Genomic DNA, 15254 nt, shown 5'->3' on the forward strand with positions numbered 1-15254 from the left:
TAGAATGCTGGGCCTGAAGTCAGGAAGACTCATCTTCCTAAGTAAAAATCTGGCCTCAGACACTTCCTAACTCTGTGACCCTGGGAAAATCAATCTACCCTGTTTGCCTAAGTTTTCTCATCTGTAAAATGAGCTAAAGAAGGAAATGGCAAACCATTCTAGTATTTTTGCTAAGAAAACCCCAAATTAGGTCAGGAAGAGTTGAATACAGTTGAAATGACTAAACAACAAGAACCCACAGGTCAGGAAATTAAGGTCAAGAGAGGCTAAGTGACTTGCCCAGAATCATACAACATACAAGGGTATGAGACCGGATTTGAACTCTGTTCTTTCTGAATCTTGGCTCAATCTTCTATCTACTGAGGCATCACTTGCCACAGAATCAGGATTATTTTGCATGTTTTTCTACTGGATGAGTCAAGATGGTCAATCTTTTCATCATTTAGTAATCAAACTGTGGTACTGAGCCTCTCTATACTTGGCAAGGTGAGTGTGCTTTCAGTATACATTATCTGTCACTGAGCCCATACTCAGAAGCTGACTTCCTGAGTTTCTACTCTTTTGTCCAGCTTTTGAGAACCCAGAGCCATCTTTACATCAAGATGAGTCAGTGAATAGGATTATTATTGTTATCTAGTCAGCATCTCTATTCTGTTTTCACCGTATGAGGAGCCCAAAAGAATATCTTTTTGCTAAGGGAAAATCCTGCATCATTATTTTCAAAGTTACAGAAGTGGTTAAGTTTTCTCATTAAGGACCATTTACTCAAAAGGTAGCATTCATTTTTATTGAAAAAAAAAGATTAGTTCACAGAATAAACATATAAATTGGCTTTTTATATGTTACTTAGGTACAAAGTAGGTATGTTATCATCTCATAAAAGGATTAATTCTTTTTGACAATGAGTTGACAGGATTTGTAAAAGTCACTTTTTCCGCATTGTCATGTAAACTAGAATTGGCAAGAAAGATATGTCAATTAATCCATATTTGAGCAAATCATATATTACTGCAAAGGTAAAATGCCTTTCATAATTAGTCCTTTGTAAAAATAATAGGATAGGACACCAGTTTATGAGACAGCTACAGTGTGCTATGAGCCCTGGAAATAGATATCACACATGTCAAGTGCTGTATGGTTTACACCACACATTATTATATAAATGCTAGCTTTCAAAGTATCTAGCTTTGAACCTTGACTTTGTTAACTACAACTGTGAGACTTTAACAAATCACTGAACCTATTTTCTTACTGGCAAAATGAGAGCATTGGGTAAGATGATTTCTATGGTTCTTTCCAGCTGAAAATTCTAGTAAGGGTATTTTTTCTCTAAAAATGTATTTTAATCCCTTTTCATATTGATACATTATGTTATATCAATATGCTAGCAAATTAAATCCACAACTGATCTAAAATATGTTCTTTTGAAAACTGACAGAATTATTGTGACATTTTCAGAAAATAATTAAATGAAAAGATATATTAGCATAGACATACATTGACTGAGTGCCAGCACACTGCCAATCTGAAATAACAACCAACATTTTAGAAGACTTGCTAAATATCAGTGCTGGACACTAGGGATACAAAGAAAGAAAATGAAACTATCTCTGTTCTTAAGGTGCTTACACTCCAGGGAGTTGGCAAGTGTATATATGTGTATACACACATATATACACATATACATATATACATATACATGTATATACATACATATATACACACATATACATATATTTATATATCTTGAATAAATAGATGTTAATAAGCACAAATAAATACAGGTCATTTAGTACAGTCTATTTAGGAGAGAAATGCACTAGCAGTTAGCGGGATCAGGGGAGACTTTATTTAAAAGGTGGGCTTAGACTATGTCTTGAGGGAAGTTAGAAGTTCTATAAGGAAAATGTCAGGAGATTATGCATTCTAGAGATGGGGACAGCCAGGGCAAAAGCACTGACATCAGAGGTGGTGTGTCAGGTATAAAGAACGAAGAAGACAATTTGGCTAGTTGATAGAGTGAGATTAAGGAACCATTATATAACAGGGTTGAAATGATAGATTGGATCCAGTTTATGGAGGATTTTAAAAGCCAGAGGAGTTCTTATTTTATCTAAGAAGTGATAGGGAGCCACTGAAGTTATTAGGTCAGACAGTAATGTGTGTATGTATATTTATATATGTAAATGTACATATTATATATATATGTATATATATATATGTATATATATATATATACAGAGAGAGAAAGCAATTTCACTTTAAGTTAGAGATTAGGTTTAGATCTGATTCATACTCTATAACCTGGTGATATTAACTACCACATTAATACATGTGGGAACTATGAAAATACACAAAGAATACCATTTTCCAAACAACCTTTATTTAATATTATAGGTGGAGGCAGCTAGGTAGCACAAAGGAGTCAGGAAGACTCATCTTTGTGACTGCAAATCCAGCCTCAGACACTTACTAGCTGTGCGACCCTAGGCAAGTCACTTAACTCTGTTTGCCTCAGCTTCCTCATCTATAAAGTGAGCTAGAGAAGGAAATGGCAAATCACTCCAGTATCTTTGCCAAGAAAACCCCAAACAGGCCATGATAATTCAAACACGACTGAGACAACCGCACAGCAATGTTATAGGTATAGGGAGTATACCTTTTATTTCACCAGTTAAAAGAACTCCTGATTGAAACAATCCCTTGCATTAATTGAAGTACTAATGGAAGTAGTATCTTTTCAAACTGTTGTCTTAGTTGCTTGGAACATTGAGAGGTGTTACTTACTGAGGGTCACACATTAAATATGTGTCAGAGGAGAGACAAAAACACAGATTTTCCTGAATCAGAAGCCAGCACTCTGTCCACTATGGCACATTGCCTCTCAGTTTTCAGATCAAGGATTTTTAATATGGTCTAATTATATTTCAATACAATTGGTTTCCTTTAGCATTCTGTGTATTTTTATGCATTTAAAATACTATTCTAAGAAGAGATCCATAAAAAAAGGTAAAAAACCTGTGATTTGGAGTAATTAAAAGTCCTTGCATTTGGGATAAATTAAAAACAAAAGCATTATACAGAACCTGTTCTTAAACTTAAAGGATCTCAGAACTGTAAGGGACCTGAGGCATCATCTAGTATAATCTTTATCTAAGCAGGAATTCCTTCTACAAAATACCCATTATAGGCTTGTCTACCTATTGGTGAAAGACCTCCAAAGGGGAGAAATCCAGAATCTCTCACAGTAGCTCACTCCACTTTTGACTGACACCTATTGTTTTAAAGATTTTTGCTTTTTATTTTTCTACATTTATCCAGACAAATCTGCTCTCTTTATTTTCCAGCCATTGTTCTTAGGGTTGCCCTCCATAGCCAAAGAGAACAATCTTTAATCAAAAACACAGAATTTGAGGGTTGGAAGGAATCTTGGCAGCCGTCTAGTGCATCTCACATATTAAAGGAATCTATATTAAAATATACCTGACAGATGATCATTCTTCCACATGACAGCCTTTCAAATACTATAAGATAACTATCATGCTCTTATCTGCTTCCTCTCTTCCCATCTTCTCTTCACTACTTTAAACATCTCAATTCCTTCAATACATCTTTAAATAGAAGACTTTATAGGCAACCTTGACCTCCTACTTATTCCCCTGCTCTCCTTAAAGTATTTTCTCCCTAGGTGCTAAAAGTTTAAGATACAGAAGATTACATGTAAGTCACAATTCTCCCTCCTCCTCCTCCACACAATTACTTTATGCCAAAAGGTAGATTTCCACAAAAACATAAGGTGATGCATTTCCTTTTCATGCTCTGGAGAGCCTGTTAAGCCCATTAATTACATGCTACTATCCATTAAATAAGAGGAAAATCCAAAATGCTCTTTCTCCATATATCAGTGCAGAATTTGATCTATATTTCACTTTATGGATAGCTAAATGGTCTTTTTATAAAAAACATTTTAAGGAAGAAATAAATATTTATTATTCACCTACTATTTGCCAGGCACTATGCTAGTCCTTTTACAAATATTATCTCATTTGATACTCTTAATAACCTAGTGAGGTAGGTGCTATTACTATGCCCACTTTATTATTTGAGCAGATGGAGGTTAAGTAATTTGCCCAGGGTTACATAGCTAAAGAAATATCAAAGGCCTAGTGCACTGTCCATTGCACCATATAGCTGCCTCTAGGTTTAAACCATCTTTTCTACAATTACACTGTTAGGATGCTCATGTAGGTATTAGTATCTTTAGTTTACAGATGAATATACTGAAGCTGAGAGTGGACAAGTGATTTCCCAGTTGTCCCAAGCTCAGATGACTTTACTCTAAGTGCAGCACACTTTCTCTTGTACCACAAGGCCTTAGCATTGTTTATTAAATCAGTAATGTTGGTGCACTCTAAAATTCCACTTCACATTTCAAGTTCTGCATATAAATCCCTTCAGCTCATTAAGATGTCTACTACTATGTTTATTTACATAAATAATCTTTAATTTCAGGCATTTTTCCACTAAAATGAGACTGAATATGGGAAAAGATAGAAAAAAAAGTGAGACAATCAGAAACTTGTATGTTTCTTATGTCCTTCTTATTATTTCTAATGTAATCTTGTTCCATTTTATTCCTCTCTTCTTATTTCTTAACTCACCTTGACAGCTGGAGCCTAGATTAATTTTTCTGAATTTCTGCTGCTTTGCCAGTTCTCATTCATTGTTGTTCCCTTTTATTCTTTAAAAGTTATTCCTTTGATGGAAGCTGAATGTGTGTGTGTGTGTGTGTGTGTGAGTGTGTGAGTGTATTGCATCCCCTCCACCCCAACTAAAGGTAACTAAAAGATAATTATAATAACCCCAAAGATAGATAAGCAGTTAAGTTCCTAATGGTAGGCAGTAAAATTTGTGCCTTTTCTTTGGTATGCATTTTTTTAAGTCATGCTAATTTTCAATAAAAAAGGTCCTACCTGTTAACAATAAAAAAGCTACTTTTTAAATGACTGTTAACTTGGATGATAGTGTGTTCTCTGGAAATGGAAGTCTTCAAGCAAAGCTTTGATGGCCATTTGTAAGGGGAAGTTTGTTTAGGTATTGGCTCCTAGACGGCTTCTGAGATTCTATCTATAAAAAGACCATGGGCATTAGACTATAGAGTATAGAAAGTATGCAAGATCTGATGATACTAGAAATATCATGAAGGAAGAAAGAAAAAATTAAGACTTTTTGGTCAATGTTTTTTCAATCATCTCTTCAGTAGACAGAAAAAAAGCAATAACAATTCTCTCCCCCTCTTCCCGTTTCTTTCATTTTGTCTATCTCCTTTTCTCTGTGTCTCTGTGTCTATCTCTTAGTTTCTCTTTCTGTCTTGTCTGTCTCTGACTTTATGCCTCACAATCAGGAAGCTCATAATAAATGCTTATTTATTTCACTGTACTTCATACACACATACATATACATATACCCACAACCATAAATACTTTTATTTAATTGAGTGAGTTTTAGCCAAAGTCATAATAGTAATAATAATAATAATAATGACTATAAATTATTTTTATTATAAGGCCCAAGAATTTGAGGATTATGACTTGAAAAGGAATTCTGTTGCTCCTCCAAATCCCTTCCCTCATAAGTGCTGCTCATATTATCACTCCCAACATCACATCACTAAATTGGGGGTATACTCCAGAGCACTGCTGCCAGTGTCTGCGGCATCATTTCCTTTAGCTCCTGTAGTCTCTTAACTTCTGATTACAAGGAATCCATGACCTCTGGTGCTAGTGAAAGGCTCAGAAGGTATTGTTAAAGACATATTTGTCATTGCCTTCATGGTACAGTGTCATCATTTCCCAAGCCGTTGGTTGTACTCACTAAAGCACTTTAAAGCATAGTCCAGTGTAAAAGATTTCCCCTAAGGAACTACACATGAGAGAGTGGAAAATACTAGTGAAACCATACGAGTTTCCCCCAGGTAACCAGATCTTCCAGAAGAGCATTACTCAAAATCACCTCAAAGCACTCCCATTAGCTCTGTGGGTGTGATCTTGTCAAAACATAAGACTGTGCTAACCTAATATAAGGGTCACTTTAAGGAATATAAACCTAAGTTATTTGTTTTTTGAAAATCTGCTTACAGGCAGCCTCAATAAAAGACAAGCTCAGTTTTTCATAAGGGTTGCTAACAGCAGCTGTACCTTTTTTCTCTTATAGCTCCACTGCTCTGTTTTCTTGATTGTGCTAGAAGTATATGGTAGCTATCCAGTGAACCACATAAGGTTCTAGCCAGGGGTGGGGAACCTGTGGCCTAGAGGCCACACGTGGCCCTCTAGGTCCTCAAGTGTGGTCCTTTGAGTGAATCCAAACTTCACAGAACAAATCCCCTTAATAAAATGATTTGTTCTGTAAAACTTGGACTCAATTGAAAGGCCGCACCCAAGGACCTAGAAGACCACATGTGGCTTGAAGCCACAAGTTCCCCACCTCTGACTGAAGCTTCTGATACCTTATAAAAACAAGTGAAGATAATAACGAAGATGACTAAGAAAACTTCCTTTTGCTTTCAGCAATGAAATTGACCACAATGTCAATGTATTAGGTGGAGGGGAAGTCATATGGAACGTTGATATTTACTAGTTTCAACTGTGTCCAACTTTTCATGACCCCGCTTGGGGTATTCTCAGCAAAGATGCTTGAGTGGTTTGCCTTCTCCAACTCATTTTACAGAGGAGGAAACTGGGTTAAATAACTTGCCCAGTGATACACAGCTAGTAAGTATCTGAAACTTGATTTGAACTCAGGTCTTCCTGATCTCAGCCTGGCATTCTATACACTGTGCCATCCAGCTGCCCTAAGTCATACGGAATACATTAACATATATACACACATAAACACACACATAAATGCACTCACACAACACACCGACACACATACACACACCTGAGTAAATGTAATTTGAAATTTAAAGAGAAGATCCACATGGGGAGCAAAAATGTCTCAGTAAGCTATGGAAGTAAGATATGCTTTAAAAACATTCTACCCTTCATCCAAACAATTTATATCTTTTCTCTCTGTGTCTCTATCTTTGTCCCTCTCTGTCTCTGTCTCTCTCTCCATTTATATACAAATGTTTAGAGAGATGTATACGTGTGTGTACCTCTGTTTATATAATATATTTATTTATATATGTATATGTGTATAGATATATGTGTATCTATACATGAGCATACTTAAATATTAATATCTCTATAAATATTCATATATATATTATGATATTGCCACCTCTTTCATCATCCTATCCCTAGATCTTAGTGGTCAGTAAAGGTTTTGAGATTAATTATATAGCCTATATTTAGGGCTGTGGTAGGCTCTTTTGTTGATTGCTGTTGATTCCTGCCTTAGAACATACTGACTTATACAACACCCTCTGTTTTGACAAAAATGAGCAGGTGTTTTGGAGGATAGACTAAGAACAGCATCCCTTGAGCCATTTCAGAGTGCTTTGGGAACCATTTTAGCTGAACCATGAAGTGACACAAATGAATGCACATTTATATGCCTTTTGGTATATTCAAAGATGCTTGAATATCAGTGCTGTGTATTCCAGGCAGGAGACACTATAGTCCCTTTCAAAGATGATGAGCTTATTTTCATTTAAAAAAATATTCAACTTACTTTTAAGAACTGGAATCATACACACTGAAGTATGAAGTGAAAGCTTGGTAAAGGACACAAGACACAGAAGTAAACAATTCAATATTTTAATGACTTTGGGAGAATCGTGAACTGTGCTGTATTGTTGATTTTATCTTTCAGTACTTCCCTTAGAGGATTGGAGGGGAGGAGGAACTGCAAAAATCTTAGCATGAACTTTAGAGTCTCACCAGGGATGTGCTAAGATGTACTGATGGGTTTTCTTAGGTATCACTGCCATTTTCACCCAGTTTGTCATTAGTGTGGGGTCATATTCATATATCTTTGCTGCCACAGAAGTGACTATTTTATTCTTTCATTGAATAAATGCTATTGTTTTGGTTTACACTTATTGCCTTTAAATCCTTGCCCTTTACCTCATGCTTTAACCCCTTGCAATCTGGAATAGATACATACCTTCACCAAATACCCTCACAAAGGTCCCCTACAACAAAGACATAATTTCTAACTTAATAGCCCTTTTCCAGTCCTCATCTTTCTTAGATTCTCTGGAAGATTTGGCATCATGAACTATTTGTTCTTTTTAAAAATGTTATCCTGTTCTTTTTGTGGCATGGGATTCACCTAGTTGTGCTTTTATATCTCTAACTGTTCTTTCTTCTATCTCTTTCAGTGTCATTAATTTCTCTTCCTTCTAAATATAAGCATTTAGGCTACAGTGTTTCTATATTCTTTCCTTTGATTATCTCACTCATTTCCATTATTTAAATTATAATTGAGGTGTTGCAGAGGTAGAGTTTGAGTTCAAATCTACCCTCAGACAACTTACTGGCTATGTCAACCTTAGTCATGTTAGCAAATCTGATAGGCATGATGTGCTACTTCAGAGTGGTTTGAATTTCAATTCCTTTTGTCAATAGTGATATAGAGCATTTTTACATCACTATAGGTAGTTTTGATTTCTTTTTCTGAAAACTGACTGTTAATTTACTTTAACCATTTATCAATTGGTGAGTGGATGATATTATTTTAATAATTTGGCTTATTTTTCTATGTATTTGAGAAATGGGGCCTTTATTAGACAAACTCGCTATATTTTTTTTTTGCCCCAGTTTCCTGTTTTCCTTCTAATTTTGGCTTCATTGGTTTTGTTTGTTTGAAACACTTTTTATTTCACATAATCAAAATTATACATTTTATTTCCTGTGATCCTCCCTATCTCTTGTTTGGTCATAAATTCTTCTCTTATTCATAGATCTGACAGTCAAAATAGTCAGTGTTCCCCTAATTTGCTGATGGCATCACCCTTTATGTTTAAATCATGTACCCATTTTGACCTTATCTTGGTCTACAGCATGAGATGTTACTCTATGCATAGTTTGTCCTAAACTGCTCTAAAGTTTTCTCAAGCAGTTTTTGTGATGATGAGTTTTTGCCTAGACAGCTTTGATCTTTGGGTGTATCAAACACTAGATTACTATGGTTATTTACTACCATGTATTGTGTACATAATGTCTTCCATTGATCTACCAGAACATTTCTTAGCCATTACCAGATTGTTTTCATGATTACCACTTTGTAATATAGCTTGAAATCTGGTATTGCTAGACCATCTTCCTTAACATTCTTTTTTAATGATTCACTTGACGTTCTTGCCTTTTTTTCTTTTAGAAAAATTTTGTTATTGTTTTTGGAGCTCTCTAAAATAATTCTTTAGCAGTATGATTGCTATGACACTGAAAAAGTAGATTGATTTGGATAAAATTGCCATTTTCATTATACTGGTTTTACCTACACATGACCAAAGAATAGTTCTTAAGTTGTTTAGATCTGTCTTTATCTGTGTGAAAAATTTTTTATAATTTTGTTCATACAGTCCCTGGGACTGCTTTGGCAAGTAAACTGTCATGCATTTTATGTTCTCTGCAGTTATTTTAAATGGCATTTATCTTTCTTTTCCACCAGAGTTTTGTTTTTAATATGTAGAGATGCTGATGATTTATGTGAGTTTATTTTGTGTCTTGAAACTTTGCTAAAGTTGTTAATTGTTTCAATGAGTTTTTCAGTTGATTCTCTAGGGTTCTCTAGTACGCCATCATATCAATCGTAAAGAGTGATAGTTTTGTTTCCTCATTTCTTATTTTTATTCCTTCGCTGTTTATTGCTATAGCTAACATTTCTAATAAAATATTGAATAAGAGAAATGATAATGGACATCTTTGCTTCATCCATGATTTTGCTGGAAAGCCTTCTAGGTTATCTTCTTTACAGATAATGCTTGCTCTTTGCTTTAGATAGATACTATGTATCATTTTAAGAAAAGTGCCATTGATTCCTATATATTTTAGTATTTTTAATAGGAATGGGTGTTGTCTTTTGTCCAAAGCTTTTTCAATATCTATTGATGTAATCATATGAGTCTTATTTTTTATTATTGATATAGTCAATTTTGTTCATAGTTTTCCTAATATTGAACCAGCTTTTCATTCTTGGTATAAATCCTACCTGGTCATAGTGAATGATTTTTGTGATATATTGCTACAATCTTCTTGCTAATATTTCACTTAAATTTTTTGCATTAATATTTATTAGGAAAATTGCCTATAGTTTTATTTCTGTTTTTGCTCTTTCTGGTTTAGTCATCAGCTCCATATTTGTGTCATAAAAGGAATTTGGTAGGACTCCTTTATATATTTTTTCAAATAGTTTATATATTGTTGGGTTAATTGTTGCTTAAAAGTTTTGTAGAATTCACTTGCAAATCCATCTGGTCCTGAGGATTTTATCTTAGGGAGTTCATTTATAACATTTAATTTCTTTTTTCTAAGATAGGGTTATTTAAATATTCTATTTCTTCTTCTGTTAATCTGGACAATTTATATTTTTGTGAATATTCATTCACTTCACTTAGATTGTCAGTTTTGCTGGCACATATCTGGGCAAAATAACTCATAATAATTGCTTTAATTTTATCTTTTACATTAACCTTTTTGATTTTTGATGTTGGTAATATGTATTCTTTATTTTTTTAAATCAAATTAACCAATGGCTGAATGATTTTATAATTTTTTCCAATAAAACCAGTTCCTAGTTTTATTCATTAGTTCAATAGTCTTTTATTTTCAGTTTTATTAATCTCTCCTTTGATTTTCAGGATTTTCTTTTTGGTGTTTGTGTGGAGACATCTAATTTGTTCTTTTTCTAGTTTTTATTTTGTTCCATGTTCAATTCATTGATCTGCTCTTTCTGTTTTTGAAATAAGCATTTAGAGACATAACTTTTCCTTACAAATTTGGTTTTGTTGTCTCATTGTTGTAATTCTCTTTAATGAAATTATTTATTGTTTTTATTATTTGTTTTTGACCAACTCATTCTTTATAATTAGACTGTTTAGTTACCTATTACATTTTAATTTACATTTCCGTGACACTTTATCAAATGTGATTTTTATTGCATAAAATCTGATTTAGATAGATTCTGCTTATTTTAAAAAAGGTTCCATTGATTCCTATACTTTTTAGTGGTTTAAATAGAAATGGGAGTTGTATTTTGTCAAAAGCTTTTTCAGTATCTATTGATGTAATCATGTGATTCTTTTTTTTTTTTGATATAGCCAATTTTGCTCATAGTTCTCCTACTATTGGACCACCTTTTCATTTTTGGTATCCTCTGCACTTTGTAAAGAGTGCAATCAATATTTTTGCTTTTCTGCATTTGTATGTGAGATTTTTGTGCCCTAATACATAATCAGTTTTTGTGAAGGTGCCATGTACATATGACAAAAATGAATAATTCTATTCTCATTCAGCTTTCTCCAATTCTATCATATCTAACTTATCTAAAATTCTATTAATCTCCTAAACTTCTCTTTATTTGTTTTATGCTTAGATTTATCTAGTTCCAGGAGGGAAAAGTTGAGGTTTTGCAGTAGTGTAATTTTACTCTCTATTTCCTCCTGCAACTCATTTAATTTTTCCTTTAGGGATTTGGATGCTATACTGTTCAATGCAAATGTATTTAGTATAAATATCACTTCATTGTCTCTGGTGACTTTTAGTAAGATATGGCCTCTCTGTTTATCCCTTTCGATAAGTTCTGTGTTTGCTTTTGTTTTGTCTGACACCATGATTGCTACCCCAGCCTTTTTTATATCAGTTGGCACATATTAGATTCTGATCCAGGTCCTTATTTTAACTCTTGTTTCTAATCCATTTGCTATCTGCTTCCATTTAATGAGTAAATTCATCCCATGCATATTCACAATTATTATTACTTACTGTGCATTTCCCTTCATCCATTTTTCTGTTTATATTTCTCTCTCTCCTTTTATACTATCCTTCCTCAGAAGTTTATTTTGCATCTGACCACTGCCTTAATGTACCCTCCCTTTAATCTCTCCCCTTTCTCTTTTTTCCTTAGCCTTCTACTTTCCTGTTGGGTAAGATAGATTTCTATACTCAATTGTGTATGTTAATATTTTTCCCCCTCAATTCAGATGACAGTAAGGTTTGACAATTTCCCACCCCTTCTTTGTTTTCCCCTACATTATAAAAATCTTACTTGTATGCCTCTTTTATGTAAGTTAATTTCCTCCCTTCTTCTTCTCCCTTCCCCCTTCTAGTACTCCTTTCTCACTCATCCATTTTTTTGAGATCATACCAACATAATTGATTCACTCCAATGCCCTCTTTCTATATAGAGTCCTAATAACTGCACTAAAATGATAAAGTTCTTAGCAGTTGCATATATGATCTTCTTTATAGGAATGTAAACAGTTTAATCTTAAGTCTGTTATGATTTCTTTTTCATGTTTACATTTTTATGCTTTCCTTGATTCTGGTATTTGAAAGTCAAATTTTCTTTTTAGCTCTGGGGTTTTTATTAGGAATGCCTGGAAATCCTCTATTTCATTAAATGTCCATCCCTCACCCCCAAAGGATTGTACTCAGTTTTTCTGAATAGGTTATTTTTGATTGTAAGACTATCTTTTCTGCCCTTCTGGATATCATTTTCTAAGCCCTTTTATCCTCTAACCTGGCAGCTGTTAAATCTTGTGTGATCCTCACTATTACTTCATGATATTTGAATGAATGGCTTTTATCTGGCTGCCTGAAATATTATTTCTTTGTCTTAAGAGCTCTGAAATTTGATTCTAATATTCCTAGGAGTTTTTTTATTTGTTTGGTTGCTTTTTTTAAGGATCACTTTCAGTTGGTGATCAGAGTATTCTTTCATTTTGAACCTTTTGGTTCAAGGACAACGAAACAGGTTTCTTTGATAATTTCTTGAAATATGATGTCTGGCTCTTTCTTTGATGATGCATTTCAAGCAATCCAAACATGTTTAAATTAGTCTCTCCTTGATCTATTTTTTGGGTCATTTGCTGTCTGATGAGTAGTTTCAAATGGTCTTCTATTTTTTCATTCTTTTGACTTTGTTTTATTGTTTCTTGATGTTTTATGAAATCATTAGCTTCTTATCACCTGATTCTTGTGTAATGAATGATTTTCTTTGGTAAGCTTTTGTACTTTTTTTTTTCCATTTGGCCAATTCTGTTGTTAAGATGTAATTTTCTCCAGTATTTTTGGTGACTCTTTTTATATTCAGTCTTTTCACTTATGTCTGCCTCTTTGTGATATCATTTTTGTTTGTTTTGTTTTGTTTTGTTTTATTGGTTTTTTTTTTGTTTGTTTTTTTTTTGGAAAAGAAACTGGAATGGTTTGCCATTTCCTTCTCCAATTCATTTAACAGATGAGGAACTGAGGCAAATAGGGTTAAATGACTTGTCCATAGTCACACATCTAGTAAGTGACTAAGGCCAGATTGGAACTTAGTAAGATGAGTCTTCCTGATTTAAAGCCCAGTGCACTATTCACTGTACCACCTAGTGGCACATCTTTTACCATATGTTAATTGTATTTTTATATTTTCTTGCCCCACTTTCTTTTTTCCATTTTTTTCCTCTACCACTCTTGTTTCTTTCTTTAACTTTTCCAGGAAATATTTTTGGGTTTGTATCCAATTTGTATTTTTCTTTGAATCCTTGCTTGTAGCTGTTTTCATGTCATTGTCTTCTGAATATGTGTCTTAATTTTCCCTGTCATCATAGTAGAATTTTATGGTCAGTTTCTCTTTTACTAGCTAATTTTCCCAGCCTATTCCTTGACATTGAATATTATGTTATGGTGGGCTTTGGAGCCAAGATGGAGGAGTACAAGCTCAGACCCAGCTGCAGTGTCCCAATGTTCCCCTCCAAACAACTTTAAAATATTGCTTCAATTAAATTTTGCAGTGTCAGAGTCAACAAAAGGTCAGAGGGAGATATTTTTCAAGCCTAAGACAACTTAGGAGGTCTGCATGAGAGGTCTATAATACCAGGGTTGAGGTGGGTCCACTGCATGGCTGGAACACCAATGATGGTCCTTGAAGGCAATCACAACAGTAGCAACAGCACCACCAACTTTGGGAGCTATCAGCCTGGAGATACTAAGTGGGACAGACAACTTCTCAGAAAGAGGTTACAGAAAGAGGTTACATTATGCTGGAACTGGCAATGCTATTGTCCATAAGCAGTTCTGGGTCAGAGTTCCAGCACAGAGAGAAGTACCTGTGATCAATCACAAGGAAACAGGAGCCATGGTCACAATTCCTGAGCCTAGAGGAATGTTAATACTTGTGGTTGAAGGAGGGTAGGGGACCTAGGTCACAGTTCCAGAGCTAAAATGAGTGTTAGTGTTTGCAGTTATGAGGAATCAGGGACCTTTTCCGGGCAAAAAACAGAAGGCAGATGAGGAGAACAGTGACCAAAACTCTCCCAGGATAACACCATTTTTGAAACACTAAAAACTTGTGTACTCTCAAAACTAGCTCTGAAAATAGAAACACCAAAAGCCTAAAGATTGGCACAATGCTCCTCAACCCCACATGATCAGACTTCAACATTAATAAAGTTCAAAGTGAAGAAATAGGCTAGGAAAATGAATAGTAAAATGAGGATAATAATAGTATCTAACTCACAGAATTGTTATGAGGATTAAATGAAATAATATTTATAAAAATACTTAGCACAATGACTTATACCTAGTAGACTCTATATGAAAGCTGATTCCTACCTCCTCTTCTCTCTTCTTGTGTGGAAGTCAACTTATCATTATCCTCATTTAACAGATCAGAAAACAGTTTTTCAAAGAGTTTAAGGAATATGTCCAAGGTCATATAACTAGTAAATAGCGTAGCTTAGGTTCAAATTCAAATTCTTTAAGGACAAATTTGTTCCTCTTTCCATTACAATATGTTGTATCCCAGCTCCTCAAAACAACAAAACAGTGAAACAATATCACAACACTCCTTGGTGCATCTAAAATTTCAACTATAGAAATAGTTACAGGAACAAAATTTTAAACTACACAAACATAAGCTGTAAATGTCACTTAATTACTTTTTAAGGTAGGATTTTCCTTACAGTTGTTCAGAATGCTTAGTTTTTTATAAAGAATTTATATGAGAAAATTTTAGTTTTTAAAATTCAATTGCTGTTGAAATAACCATATACAAAAGACCTAAATTACATGACAGTGGGCAAATTGTATTTTTTTTTACTC

The sequence above is a fragment of the Vombatus ursinus genome, unplaced genomic scaffold (genome assembly GCF_900497805.2).
Source record: "Vombatus ursinus unplaced genomic scaffold, bare-nosed wombat genome assembly UNPS02014812.1, whole genome shotgun sequence".
Taxonomy (NCBI): domain Eukaryota; kingdom Metazoa; phylum Chordata; class Mammalia; order Diprotodontia; family Vombatidae; genus Vombatus; species Vombatus ursinus.